Raw genomic sequence first — 14,957 nt, forward strand, 5'->3', positions numbered from 1 at the left:
ATCAAAAAATAAATAAGGGCAATTTTGTCCATTTTTGCTTCTTTTAAAAATTTTCTCTCTCCTTTGGGCTTTTCCAAAGTCTCCCTTTTTTCTTCGATGTCTACATCTGGAGGCTTTTACACAGCCATAGTTCACCGACTTCAGTTTTGGCTTCCATTCTTCACCGACTTCCTTGCCTTCTTCTCTTTCGATTCGAAGATCAATTTCCATCTAAACTCATCTCCGTCTGCTGCTCGCCTGGCCTTGGCCTCTGATCAGGTTAGCCTCTTAATGGTTCATGAAACTGTAGTGAAGTATCTGAAATTCAATTTGGTTTAACGATATACCAATTTAAATTTCTCTATCTGATTAATATCATAGTTTGAGATATGCAACCGATTTCTTAGGTTCCGACTTCTGATCTCTTTGCACGATGTGATTGTTAGTTAACCCAAAACATCCTTTTAGTTATTGAGTTTTGCTGATGTGATAAGGCCCCTTAAAACCAATATCTCCCTCTTTATTGAGTTTTCACTGGATAAATTTTGCTCATAGTTTTCTTCAATTGCGTTTAATTGAATCTTAATTAATAAGCATGTGTTTTTATTTAGGTATATATTTGTGTGTTTTAATGTGCAAAGGGTCGTGTTTTCAGGTGATTTTATCATTAAGATGCCAATGTTGACTGCTCCAAGTACAATTGTTAGCTCGCCTCTATTGCCAACAGGTATTTTATGAGTACCCATTGCTAAGTTTCTGTGATTTTTAAAAGATAATAATACTAATGATTGATTTGATTGGAAGCTACAGATTTTGAAATGAGGTATTTCTTCCATCAGTTTGTGTTTTCATTGTTTACCGACTTCCTTGCCTTCGTCTTTTTCATCGCTATGATCTTCCTCTTATCTTCCAAGGTGCTCACTTTCCGACTCACTTGGGTTCTATCAGGAAGGGGATTGAATCTCACAGATTAGCTCAGGTATTTCCATTGTTCTTATTATTAATTTCTTTAATCAATTGTCGATTCAGTACTTTGCTCTCTTGGAGAAATCTTAGAAATGGAAATCATTCCCAATTTATGTTTTGGTTGCCGATAAAACAGTGGAAAGCAAAGACCAAGGGTGCTTGAAGAAAAAAAAAATTCCTTTTTTTATCTGCTTTTGGTTGCTGTATCCTAAATATGGAGAGAGAAAAATTAATGATAAAACACAAGGAAAAAAGAAGTGAAGATTAATCATGTTTCGACAAAATAGAAATTGGGTGCTTTATTCTTTTTGAGCTTAACTTTTCTCATAGATTGCTCGCACTTGAGGGCATTCCCCCGCATGTTATTGTTTTAATGCTTTTGTCCTCTGTTGGGTCATTTGGGTTGGTGTCATTTTACATTGCTAACCTTATGTTTGTATATTTTGCTTGAATTTCAGCTGCACCCAGAAAACTATCTGAGAAGATAATCTGCAGAGCAGGGGACTTGCAATCTACTGAGGTTAAGTATCTTTGAAACCACTTCAAGGACCTCCTCTCCTTTGAGTTGTAGTTTCATTTAAGTTGCCAAAAACTCCTGCAGTAACTTTGATACCTCGCCAGCTACATGTTCCAATGGATCTTTTTTTGATTCACAGTTTCTTAGGTTCCATTTAATTTGGTATTTATTTTGGTTTGATATATTTCTCTTAGGGTGTGTCAAATGGTAAAGCTGCAAGTAAACCATCTATTGATAATAATAAAAATGAGCTTTCTAACCCTAAACCCTCTAATATCTGAGTATGTTGTTGAATCTATTGGGTGTTTTGTTGAGGTTAATTTTAGGGTACAGCAATGGATTGAAATATCTGAGCATGTTGTTGAATGTTTTGAGTGTTTTGAGACTGATGGAGAGAGAAAAGCAGAGGAAAATAGTATCTGAATAGAGTTTTTTTCTTTCAATTACTTATAAGATTTCTTCATATAAAGTCCTTTGTTTAATATCAGTTTCTATTGAGCTCCCTTAGTTTTTGGTGGATGTTGGTGTGTAAGTGTGTGTTCTTCCTGTTATTCACACTGAACCCATTTTTCTAGAAGGCCATAACGGTATAAAGTAGGTATAAACTAGGTATAAATTAGGTCAAAATGCTTCTGTAGAGGACTATTCTGTATGTATGGAATTTTGATCTTTGTGGAAATATGAATGGTATGTTAGAAAGTGAATTCATATAGACCGCATAGTTGGAATTTTGAGTTCTTAGGTTTATTTTTGTGCAAAGTCTTCTGTTAGAAGATTCATTGAAGAGCCATTTCTTTCCTTTTTCAGTCCCTCTTCTATCACTTGAAAGGCTAAAGTACCTGAGGCATGAATTCTTGCAGGAATTATAGCTCATGAGAGCAATACTTTTTTTATATAAATCTATTTAAAGGATGAGACATAGAAGGATCTTTGAAAATTATGGTCTGGAATGGATATTTTGCAGACCAAAGTTTGAGAGGTCTGTCATTGGGAATGCATAATTGTATCCGAAAGCTTCCCGTGATGAACTTTAGGTCAAACTCATAAAGAGAGAACATTTAAATTCGTAAAGAAGGGGTAGTGTTCAAGCTATTTCCCAAGTTATTATTTCAAATCTTTGCCCTTCCAAGTTTTAAAGGTTTAAATTGTTTGTTAGGGTTTCTCAATTTGGGTGTTTGATTTACGAATTTTAATTCTTGTCTTTCTAAGTTTGAAAACTACCTTCATTATCTGGTTGGAGTTGTTGATACAACCAGAACCAGATTTTAAATTCAGTTGGGATTGTTGTGAGATAAGAATGGGAGATTTTTTTTGGCTGGCTCTTTGTCAGTTGGGATTTGTTTTTCTTTTCTTTTCTTAATGCTTCTTCATTCCTGTTTTGCTTTAGCAAAGTGTTCAGCTCGCATGAATTTGATCTTTTGGTTAATAGAGCATAGAAATTAGCTTACGTCACCATATGAAAATGGGTTTAATTTTCTTTAGGTTTATAGTGAAGAAGTCGATCGTTTAAAAGGGTTTTTCTTCAAGAACAAACAGATAGTGTAATTTAAGATAAACAAAAAGAAACTAAACTATTTTTATATCACCAAAATTTTCAGTGTCTCTGATACCAAATCAGACCAAAGTGAGTCAAATTAAGTTAGTAACCAACTGAACTTACTACAAGTGAAATGTGTCTGAACAATGAGTTGAGGCAAACACCAGAGGAGCCACAATAAGTTATTAATTGTTCTTCAAAACAAGAAAACAAACTAAAGAAATTAAACACATAATTTCAAAAGTTCAGAGTGAATTGTGTCCTGTCTGCGTTTTTTTTTTAAAACTCCACAATTAGTTTTGCCCTTGCATGGCCCTCTGAAATTTGGAACTGTTCAGTTAAACCCAGATGTGCCATAAGAAGCCAGACATGGGTGAGCAGCTCTCCTCCTCGCCTGAGCTGCTGAGCCTGACCACTCCATCGACATTGATTGGCGGCATAAGGGAGCATCTCCACCCACACATGACTTACAAACTGCCACTTTCTCCCATTAGTCCACCCTCTATCTGACTCCAGGGACTGCAAGGCTTTAGCAAGCCTGCATGCATCAAATAGAACTGACTTGCTTCTATCTCCTTTCACTTTAGATGGAAGGATGTATGTGCACACATCCAGTAGCTTTGTGCATGCTTTCCTTTCACCCAATTTCATTATTTTCTTTTCCTTGAAAAATTCTTCAGCCTCAGCACGTGTCTCTAAACCTTATCTGTCCAATCCCATTCAGTAGCATGAAGGGGCACATGACTAATAGTTCGATAACAGCTTACTGTCTTCACAATTTTCACTAGGAACCGAGTTCGAGTTTCGATTCACATCAGAATAATAACATAGATCGGTTTGTGCATTTGGTATTTGTTTTTGTGTGATATTTTTCTCTTAGGGCGTGTCAAATGGTAAAGCTGTTGATTTGTTGGAATTTAGGGTTTATGATTTGTTGATTAAATTTTGTGATGGACCTCTTTTCCTCTCTCTGTTTGTGCATTTGTCTTAATTAAATTTGTTTCTTAAAAAAAAAAATGGTGTGTTGATTAATTGATATGACAGTTTGGTTTGATTAATTCATGTGTATGACAGAAAAAGTTGGGAGCTGCTTTTGGAGCCTCATTTATTTGGCCTGCGAGCTTGATTTAATTCTCCAGGTTTTCATTCTCTTCCATCTCCATCTCCGATTTTAATCTATTGGTTTGGAAAAGCTCATATTCAAGTGATTTTTAAACTCTAAATCCCTAATTGATGATAATGCCTAATATTTTTAGTTAGTTGAAATTTTTATAATGAGTTATTAGATGAATATTGATGATTTTCTTTGTGGATAATGATTTATTAGATTGAATGAATATTGATGATTTTGTGTGTGGATAATGATTTGTTGGATTATAGATGACTATATATGATTATTTGATTTGTTGGAATTTAGGGTTTATGATTTGTTGATTAAATTTTGTGATAGACTTTTTTTTATAACATAATAATCTGTTTATCGATGATGTGTAAATAACATAGTAGCATATTTAAATTTTTTAACGTGTGTTTTGAATCAAGTGCTTCCTTCTATTCTTCAAAAAGACATCTATTCTGGTAAACTTAATTGAGTTTGAGCTTATGGGGTTAAACTTTTTGCCATATTTTTATTGCACTGTTTCTTTTCTTATTCTTATATGCAGGGATGATTTGTTTCTTTTTTTCCTTCTTCTCAATTTCAAACAGATTTACAGTACTTTCTCTTGCTGAAATTTTGTGAAATATATGTATATAGGGGAGCTCAAATTAAGAAATAGTGGTTACGCATTATTCCTTTGTCATAAAATTTAATTTTTCTTCAATACATCCAACTATGATTCTTTTACCTCTCTTCAACTTTTCCTTTAGATAAACACAGAATTTAAAATATGTTTACTTTGTGTTACATCAATTGGAAAACCATCTAGAACTTGCTCATTAGTTCTCTTAATTTCGTTACTTTGTGTTTCCTCGATTGGAAAACCATTTATAACTCTCTTATTAAATTGTTCAATTATATTATTCATGTTTATACATAATTAGATGTTTATGATTATTTTCCTAACTCGATTTTCCCCATTCATCAACACTAACACTTACTATTTTCCCACTTTTTTATAACAGGTCAGGATCTCTATCAAAGAGAAGAGAAGTCATGAAAAAATTGCAAAACAAAACCTGCCCAATTAAACAGCATGCTACTCAAAACTATCCAAATTATGCTATTTTGATAACTGCTTCCCACTATTAACATCTCAATGTATATACAAACATGCCTACTATTTTAACATAACAAGCAGCCTATAAAATATGTTATTACTTTCATTTTTAGCAACTTATACTTCCTTAGTTAAGCATAATGCTACAAATTAAATCCCATTGTATATATAAACAATTTTATTTTGTCTACGTAATTTCAAAACCCGCAGCATCGTGCGGGCTTTTTTTCTAGTATATACTAAAACCCAATGCAACTAAACACTGTAGCTAAGCACAGTGAAATGACGAAACTGCCTTCTATTTTTACTGTTTTTCAAACTCATTTTTCTCATCAGCACAGTGAAATTACGGTTTTACCCTTGGTTAATTGCTTTGTGTTTTCCCCGTTTTGCCCCCCCTCTCCTTCGATTGTAACGGCTTGCCTTTCGTTCTATCAGATGCTGGGTTCGCTTCTAACCAGGTTGGTTGGCCTGGTTGCGGGGCAATGATGGAAGAGGTCGGTCTACTGTTGGAGATTATCTGGAGGCTTCGATTTTTATAGGAGTGGCGTGCGTTGGTCTTCTTCTTCAGATCGAACTCCAGCTTTCTCTCTGTTTCAGTCTCTTTCTCTCACTGATCTGTAAGTGAATTTTGCTTCATCTTTCCATTCGATTTTTGTTGCTTTTTTTTTCATTTTTGTTGTTACTAATATCTTGGATCTTATTTGATTAAACTATAAGACCTGTTTTAATTTGCTGCCCTAAAAGTCCAAATCCCTAATTTTCCTCATAGTGGGTCTGTGTTATTGATTTGCAAATTTTATCCAAATACTGAAATTGATTTGATTGTGTTATCATTTTGATGAAATCATGTTAAACAATTTAGTTATTAGAATACTATATGATTGCTTTTGATAAGGTTTTCTGTTTGGTTATTAAAAATTAGTTGGTAAACCCTGAAAATCGGTATTTGGATATGCCGGTTCTTTTGTTACAGGGTTTAGGATAGCTCTGTTTTGGTAAGCAGGATATGCTGCTATTTGGGTTGCTCTGTTTAAAGATATGTTCGTTCTTTTACTACATGGTTTTAATTCAAATTCGTTCTTATACTGGTTTATGGGACTGGGGATTTGAATTTGATAATTTTTGTTTAGGTAGGGGAAAGAAAATTTGGGAGTGTGATTCTAGGAACTGATTGCAATGTTTTAGCATAGTTGACTTGAAGAAGACTGGTTTGGGAAATATGTGGGATTTGAAAATCTGACTTCTAAATTGGAATTATGTTTGTGGACATTAGTGATGACGAGAAAAAATTCAGAAAAGTTAAAATTCAGAATTTTTTTGTTTGTGGGTTTGATTTACCAAGCAGATTTTTGCGTTGAATGGAAACTTATTGAAAACTAAAAAAGTTTGTATATCCTAATTTCAGAATGCAGAGTTTGGTTCTTTTATTTTTTTCCTTTTCATGGGCTAATAATTTGGCCATGCTTCTACTCTTTGCAGTTGCTAGGGACTGGAATGGATACGCAGGATACATCTCCTTCAGTGTTGCTATTCTTTGACAAGGAAAGATTTATATTTAATGCTGGAGAGGTAAGGAACTCAATTACATACATTTACATCTGGTTAGTTTTGTAATATTAAAAGTAAGGTGATGATTCAATTATTGTCTATGAAATAGTAATTAGAGATCAATGATAAACCTGTTGTTAAGTAATATAGTGTCTCCTACTTTGCAACTCTCACTGCAGGGATTACAACGGTTCTGCACAGAGCATAAGATTAAGTTATCATAGGTATAAGATATCTGAGATCCTTACCCATTAGGTAGTTAAGACCAAAAGTGGGGCTCTATATATACGCCTGGTGGTTGGCAAGAGAGAGTGAGTGGTTTTAAAGGGTGTCAATGGCCTTTGAATTTTACTTAAATAAGCTTAAAGTTATGTGCTTTCAAGTATTTGTGAGCTCTCTGTATCTGGGTTTTGAGCAAAATGACTTTATTGATAAAGCTTTGATTTGCAGTGTATATTAATGGAGAAATAGGAACTGCTGACTGATGCAGTTTTGCATGTCCTTGGTTAATGCATTTATGTTTGCTCTACACAGATGATAAATTTTTAGGAGAAATGGAGACTTAAGGAGAGAAGTTATGGATCTGATAAGGGTTTAGGGTTTAGGGTTTACTATCTCTAATTTTTGGATCCAAATGGAATTTCTTTGATTACATATGCTGTTTCTCCAAAGCACCAATGAATAAAGCATTTAGATTTGATGGGTTTGATGTGAATGGTATGAATAAAAGCGTTTAGATTTGATGGGTTTGATGTGAATGGTTTGAATCTCTCTCTCATTTTGGTTTGGGATTTTTGATTTATTTGTGAATTAATTTTGTTGGGTTCAATGAAATTATCAGCCAGCTGCAGTTGACTTGGTGTAAATCACGTATTTGGTCTACTTAAGTTCTTTATCGTTCCTGCCCAAAAAAAAAAAGTTATTTATGGTAATTTATGAAGCATTTTGATTCTGTTTTCCGGCGTTTTCCTTTGTTTCTCCAACTAATAGATGTAGGGATTTTCTTTTATTTTTGGTTCACCAAATGGTTTTCATCTATTTTGATTTTCTAATTTTTTATATGAGATGTGCAGTTGTTGCGGCTCTTAATCCTTCAATCTTCTCCATCTTACTTTGAAAGTTCACATTACTTTGGTTGTTTTTGGGTCTTTCTGTTAACTACTTTGAACATGCATTTTAAGTTCAATTTTTGTCGGCTTGGCATTTCCCTTTTTTAAGAATCTATTTCAATGAAGGCATTCAAGTTATATTACTCAGTTAGTTGGAGTTTACAGCAAGACATTCCATTTGAGTTCATTAAATGTCAAACTGCATGAAATAAGTAAGATTCATGGTTTTAAAAAAATGGGACAAGGTTTTGCAATCATTAAGGATCTTATTGTTATTGGAATAGCTCCAAGAGATCAAGGTTCCAAAAAGGAGTAACATACATTTGGAAAGGTGTTCACCCATGATCCTACGGCTGTGTCTGCAATTTTTGTTGACCTGGCATTTCCCTTTTTTCTAATCATGCCTACCAAATGATTGCTCTGATATGAGGATTAAGGGTGCAATAAATTATTTTTTTTATACCACTGAAGTTGGGATTTTTGAAGAAAAATATCTATATCTTCGTTTTGCAGTTTCAACCATTTTGGATTTCTAACTGTCTTTATGAAGATGTTGATTCTTTCTTATATTCATGTCACAAATTAGTGGCATGCTCCTCAAGAGTTTTTTTTTTTCATTATTATTTTACGTGCTTATTCTCCTTGAATATTTAAGGTCAAAATAGTTAAACTGCCATTTGAAATTTTATTAATTGAGTTGTGTGTTTTCTGGATATTGTTAGCAAAGTAAAACAAATGAACAAATTTCCTTTTCTCTCCATCTCTGCTTTCGCTTACCTAAATTGCATTTTTTTTTTTTTTGGCATCCACATATTGTTTCACTTTAGTTTATGATTTTTTAAGGCATGAACATGATGAACATGACTTGCAAGACACCCTGCACTTCCTTTTTTTTCTTAGGTAACGCTTTGATTTCAGTTCTGGGTTTCATGAATGTCTAATCATGTTTTCCTTTGTACTTGGATTTTGCTGTGCATTTCATATTAGTTTTTAGTTGTATGGATTCAATTTAAGTTTCATGCTTCATGATGTGTAATGTTAGAATTCTTTTGTAGTTAGACTGTTAGAATCCTGAAATTTAAGTATTTGCTTAAAGTTGGTTGGTTGGTTGTATTTTGAGGCTATGTAATTATGTGGTTGTTGTACTTCATTCTAATTACTGTTTATTTTATTATTATTTTTTTCAGTATGAATCACAGTTAGGCAGTCATCCAATTGCTTCAGGTATGACTTATGAAAATTAAAAAGTTATTCAAATCTACATGTTGTATTGAAACTTTGGAATTTTATCTCAACAGATTCAATTGTCTCTCACCTCTCTGACGTATAAGCAATCACTGAAGCAAAGAAGCGAAGATAACTTTCAGGTTAATGTTTCTTCATTTTGATTTATTGACTTTTTCTTTTTTCGTTTGTGTTGCCTCAAAATTCCTTCACAAAATTCGACTTGCCTCTACTACTACGTGTTTCCTGCTCTCTTCCTTATGTTGTTTTCCCCCTGATTTAATCTCAGGCTTCCATGAAATTTTGATTGTTTCAGGTGAGCTCGGGTACGAAATTCAAATACGAGAAGCAGTCGTTCGCCCAAATTGTTTAACCATTCTTCGCTTTAAAGGTATATTCATGATTGCCTCTCTATTCCTTATACTCTCTACTATTTTTTTTGGTACTGATTTCTTTATTTTTGTAATGTTTGTTTGCTCATCATTTCTGCATTTTCATGTTTGTATTTTTCTTTTCTTCCACAACCTTTTCCTTCAGATGAACACAGAATTTAAAATATGTTTACTTTCATATTATTCATATCTTAAAAGTAAAGAAAAACATTGAGTTCTTATTTAATTTCGTTATTTTGTGTTTCTTCGATTGGAAAACCATTTATAACTTTCTTATTAAAATGTAAAATTATATTATTCCTATTTATACATAATTAGATGTTTATGATTATTGTCATAACTCAATTTTCCCCATTCATCAACATTAACACTTGCTATTTTCCCACTTTTTTATAACAGAGTCAAGACCTCCATCAAAGAGAAGAAAAGTCATGAAGAAATTGCAAAACAAAGCCCAACGAATTAAACAACGTGCTGCTCAAAACTATTCAAATTTTGCTATTTTAATAGCTCCTTCCCACTATTAACATCTCAATGTATATACAAACATGTGTACTATTTTAACATAACAAGTAGCCTGTAAAATATGTGATTTCCTTTTTTCCCACTTATACTTCCTTAGTTAAGCATAATGCTACGAGTTAAATCTTATTGTATATATAAACAATTTTATTTTGTCTACGTAATTTCAAAACCCGCAGCATCGCGCGGGCTTTATTGCTAGTTACTCTCTAAACAAAGGGTAGAAGGGTATCCAAGGTATATAATGCGCTAGGCTCTAGCGAGGACGTCTGTTTGCAATCAATTGGTGTGAACTTCTATCTACACCGTTGGATAAGATTTGACGGTTGAGATTATAAGTTGGGTCCAATTAGGTTTCACGTAGAAACGGGTTTTAAAAAACCCATGTACCTGGATCACCTTCCTCTCTTTCCACCACCTCTCTTTCCACCACCTCTCTTGGACATCCAAGCTGCCACCACCCACCCCTCCTCCCCAGCACAGTCATCCCGCCCCATTACCCACGCCCCGCCTTGTTTTTTGCAACCAGACTAGTTTTATATAGATGTTGTAAATATATGGAGCCCACCTGAAGTTTCCTCGAAGCTTCCTCCAATGTGGAAGCTTCCTATTTGTTCATTGTATATACACACAATCTGAGACATTCATCAGAATATTCAGAACTGATAGAAATGAGAATACAGATTCAACGAGGGAGAACTCTCCCTCCTCTCTCTCTCAATTTTCCTCTCTAATCTCTTCAGTTTATAACACGTTATCAGCACGAAAGAATAACCGAAAGAATAAGCGATAAGATTTCTGCTCCCTGATCTTCTCTATTATTTCCTATTATATTTATCTGCTTTTCTTTTACTAACCATTAACAAAAATGGACCCTCGGTAATACTAAACATATTATCAGTGGGAGACCATTACTAATCCTAACACTTTAATTTATGAATTTAATTTACTGCACATTTACATTTGGTGCGGGATTATCGCCCACGCCTTTGCTTTTATTTAAATGTATGGTGCATAATTAGTGCCCATACAAGCACCTTTACTTTACTGCAAATTTACTTTACCGTACATTTTATTTACTGTATGGTGTAGGTTTATTACCCATACAACAGTATTTATTTAAAAGGGTGGTGCGGGTTTATCGCCCACGCCTTTACTTTTATTTAAATGTATGGAGCAGGATTAGTGCTCATACAAGTGCATTTACTTTACCGCACATTTCATTTTATTTAAAGTATGGTGCGGGATTAACGTCCATACAGCAAGCAATTTAATTTATGAATTTATTTTACCGCACATTTACATTTATTTAAAGTATGGTGCGGGATTAACGTCCATACAGCAAGCAATTTAATTTATGAATTTATTTTACCGCACATTTACATTTATTTAAAGTGTGGTGCGGGTTTATCGTCCATACCAGTAATTTATTTACCAGCAATTTATTGTGCTGTATGATGAATTGTGCTGTATGTACTGTATGATGAGTTTTTTACAGTATGCAGATCAGGACCAGAAGTTCCTTGATCCTCATCATACAATTATATCAGGACTTGAAGATCCTTGATGATGATGTTAATATGAGAGCTGGCAGTCTCTCCGGTACTGTATTTGTAAACATGTGATCGGACTTAAGGGTCCTTGATTCCTGACATGTAAATAAGGATAATGATGTAACAGTACCGTATTGGTTCATAGTGCCGTACACATTGATGATAACTGTACTGGCAGATGAATAGATACGTATTCATGAATTGATGAATAGTACTATTCACATGAATAGTGACGTATGCATATGAACCGTTTTGGGTAAACCGTCACTATATACAAAAGAGAACCTGCAGTTCCTTAAACTCATGGATGAACAATTAAAATGCCAGAAGTTCCTCAAAATATGGACAATTATGTAAGGGCTTGAAGTCCAGAAATATGTACAGAAAATTGTAAAAATGTCCATACCATGAGAACATGTGATTTTAACTTGAGGTTCAAAATCTAAGTGTTGAGAACCTGAAGTTCCAACAATTAAATGGACAACCCTTGAGGTATTATTGCAAATTGTGGTACGCCACATATTTCTTTGGCATAAGAGAATGATGAATTGAGGCTCCCCACATATTTTGTTATATCTGGGCCGGAAGCTCATGAACCCAAATATATGAGATATTAGCGTGGCTTTTACTCAATCCATATTTCATGTTCATTTGAAAAGGGCAAATAAATTCTGAGTTTGTGCCCAGGCCATAAGTTCCGGGCTACTATACATTGAAATATGAAATTTGGGAGAGTCGATGTGGTTATTTGAACCTATAAGGCACAAGGTTCCAAATTGTCATTTTGAAAAGACGTAAAAACCACAGGTGCAAGTTTAAGAATATGCGCAATTATTATAACAGGAACATACAACAGATAGATTTTTTCCTGCAATGAAGGTGCAGGCCCTGTAAAATCTATAAAATTACATTATGTTCTGGAAGCCTCTGAAGGAAGAGGACGGCGCCTCTTAAGCTTAGCCATGAGCTTCTCGTGGTCTCCCAAAATTCTTTCATTGGAGACCTGCAGCATGTCTAGCCTTCTCAGTGTATCAACAGAGTATGAACTCACCAGTTTCAACAAGGCATTATTCTCTCCTTTAAGTTTCTCAACCTCCTGTTGAGACTCATGAAGCATTCTTTGGAGAGACGAATTTTCAGTAGCTAACCTCTCAACCTCGTTTGCTCTGGCACGCAAACGATCGGCCATGTTAGAAACAGAAACAGCACTCTGAATGCTAAAAGCCATTGAGTCATTAATAGCCTCTTCCTCTGATCTCCCTGTCAACAACATTTCATCCATTGGAGTAATGAAATTCCTAGCTACTATGACAGCAGTAGCATCATTCATCATCACAGAATCATTAACTGTGAGATGACGATTTTTGGATACAAAGGATGGACGCCAAACTTCGGCGTCACTGGTTGTTGTGGAAGCATCATTTAAATTGAAATAATTTGGGCAGGAAGAAGAAGAAGCCATTTTTAAGAAGGTTTCGAAGAAAGCCTAAGGAAAACTGAAGTTTCAGAAAATGAAGGAAGTTAAGTTGAAACGCAGTTGCTCCAATCAAGGTTTGCAAAGGCAATATCTATAAGAGGAAATATGGCTACTGTTTTTCAGGATCCCAATATCTTCTCGGATCCCCATATTTCTCTTTTTCTTTCTTAGAGTCCAAAACTTCACGTGGCCTCTAATAATGCCTGTCGGCACTTTCGGCGTTTTCAAGCATTATTTTCAAAGCCGATCTTGCTTTACGGATTTCACGGAACTACTTTTTCAAAAGTATCCCGAGAATCTCGCAATTTTCCTATGGTTAATTTGAAATTCACCGGTTCTACCTATTCATTATATTTGTGTATAAATGTGTTACTAATGAAATTTTCTTTGCAGAAGACATCCAGTTTACTCCATACCTAGTGATGCGATATTTACTTGTTTTTCTTATCAGTGAGCACTTAATGTGCCCGAGAAGCAAGACTATCTCTGATCATCCATTCAGGAAGCAAGACTATCCCTGATCATGTTTCTGCAAGATCAGGGAATTGTAAAGGCGGCCTTATGCTCTAATCTCCTGAGGTCCTTCTAGACTAGGAGATATGAGAGCTTATTGTCTGCTCCCACCAGCTTCCTTCCCTGATTGCTTACCTTCTCTTGCAATCAATATCACATTATTTTTGCATTTTTTCTCTTTTTATAACTCTCTGTTCATAAGAGATTTTATTTCTTTAGAATGAACATCTGAAGAATGAATCCATGAAGTAATCCTAACTATGAGGGTTATTTGTTTTGACAGAGGCAAAAGAGTTGTGATTTTTGCTCTTGCAGGATATAACTAGATCATCAAGCGCTACATTATATTTACTGGGCTGATATGAGCTTGAATGATACTTGAGAAAAGTTTCTCCCACCTAAGGATGTAAGCAATACTTGTGTTATTTTATGCTTATATACCTATTTGATATTTTATCTTGAAAGGTAACCAAATGGGGAGATAAGTCCGTTCCAAAAGAATGACTTGTATGTATCCATGAATTATTAATGCAAATTTTACAGATTGCAAGTTGGATACATTGATAATACACTGCACAGATTAAAAGTCCCATCAGAACATAACATGGGTATAGCAGTGATCAATATGATGCACGCCTGTTGCGTAGCAAATGATGTGGATTGAAGTCCCAAATGGACAATCCTTTGACATGTCAATATTGATATTATGCACGCCTAATGCGTAGCAAATTATATGGGTTAAAGCCCCATAATACGGGTTAAAGTCCCATAAATTAATTGACATGTATGTATTAATCTGTGGCATGCCTGTAGCATGACAGATATATGGATTCTAAATGTTCCAACTCCCTAAATGGAGATTTTCCACGCCCTACTATAAAATAACGCTCCAATGGAGGTTATAATCCACATTCTCACATAATAAAAGCCCCATGCAGTGGCTTGGGTACCCAAAAGCAAAGAAATGCTTATAATTGATGCATGCACGTGCAAATGAGAATGATGGGATCATGAATTAATGAATGACAATTTTTGGTTTTGGAGTAGCTACTCAAATCATCAATGGGCTGTGTTGGTTGGAACCACGTTCAATTATTAAATGTCGACAATATCATTGGCCAAAATGGAACGAGGTAATTCCATTATAAATGAGAATGAACGTGAAAGAACAAACCCACAGTACGAACCCCAAAAGATGTTAATACTGAAATTTATACTTGGGAGTTCGGAATAAAAGGGAATATACCTACTTTGTATGACACACTGTTTCTGGCAGAAACAAGGAATGTTGGATTTTCTCCATATTTACAGATTCAATTGTGCCCCCCTTATTACACAATTACGGAGACCAACATATTATCTTTAAGGGTTATTAAATGCACGGAGCATATCGCCAGA

The 14,957-nt window shown here is 34.6% G+C and overlaps 1 long non-coding RNA gene across 12 annotated transcripts; it reads left to right on the forward strand.

Moving 5' to 3' along the window:
* On the forward strand, positions 102-10,217 carry LOC109947916. Of its 12 annotated transcripts, none has more exons than XR_002270694.1 (12): positions 103-258; positions 635-706; positions 790-802; positions 894-958; positions 1,414-1,465; positions 4,074-4,138; positions 5,657-5,838; positions 6,701-6,790; positions 9,066-9,102; positions 9,177-9,245; positions 9,419-9,493; positions 9,894-10,215. It is a non-coding gene; the product is annotated as an uncharacterized LOC109947916 (long non-coding RNA). The 12 variants fall into 12 exon arrangements; XR_002270689.1 differs by having other exon boundaries at positions 104-258; positions 1,404-1,465; XR_002270690.1 differs by having other exon boundaries at positions 104-258; positions 928-958; positions 1,404-1,465.

This window comes from Prunus persica, chromosome G3, assembly GCF_000346465.2.
Source record: "Prunus persica cultivar Lovell chromosome G3, Prunus_persica_NCBIv2, whole genome shotgun sequence".
In the NCBI taxonomy this organism is placed as follows: domain Eukaryota; kingdom Viridiplantae; phylum Streptophyta; class Magnoliopsida; order Rosales; family Rosaceae; genus Prunus; species Prunus persica.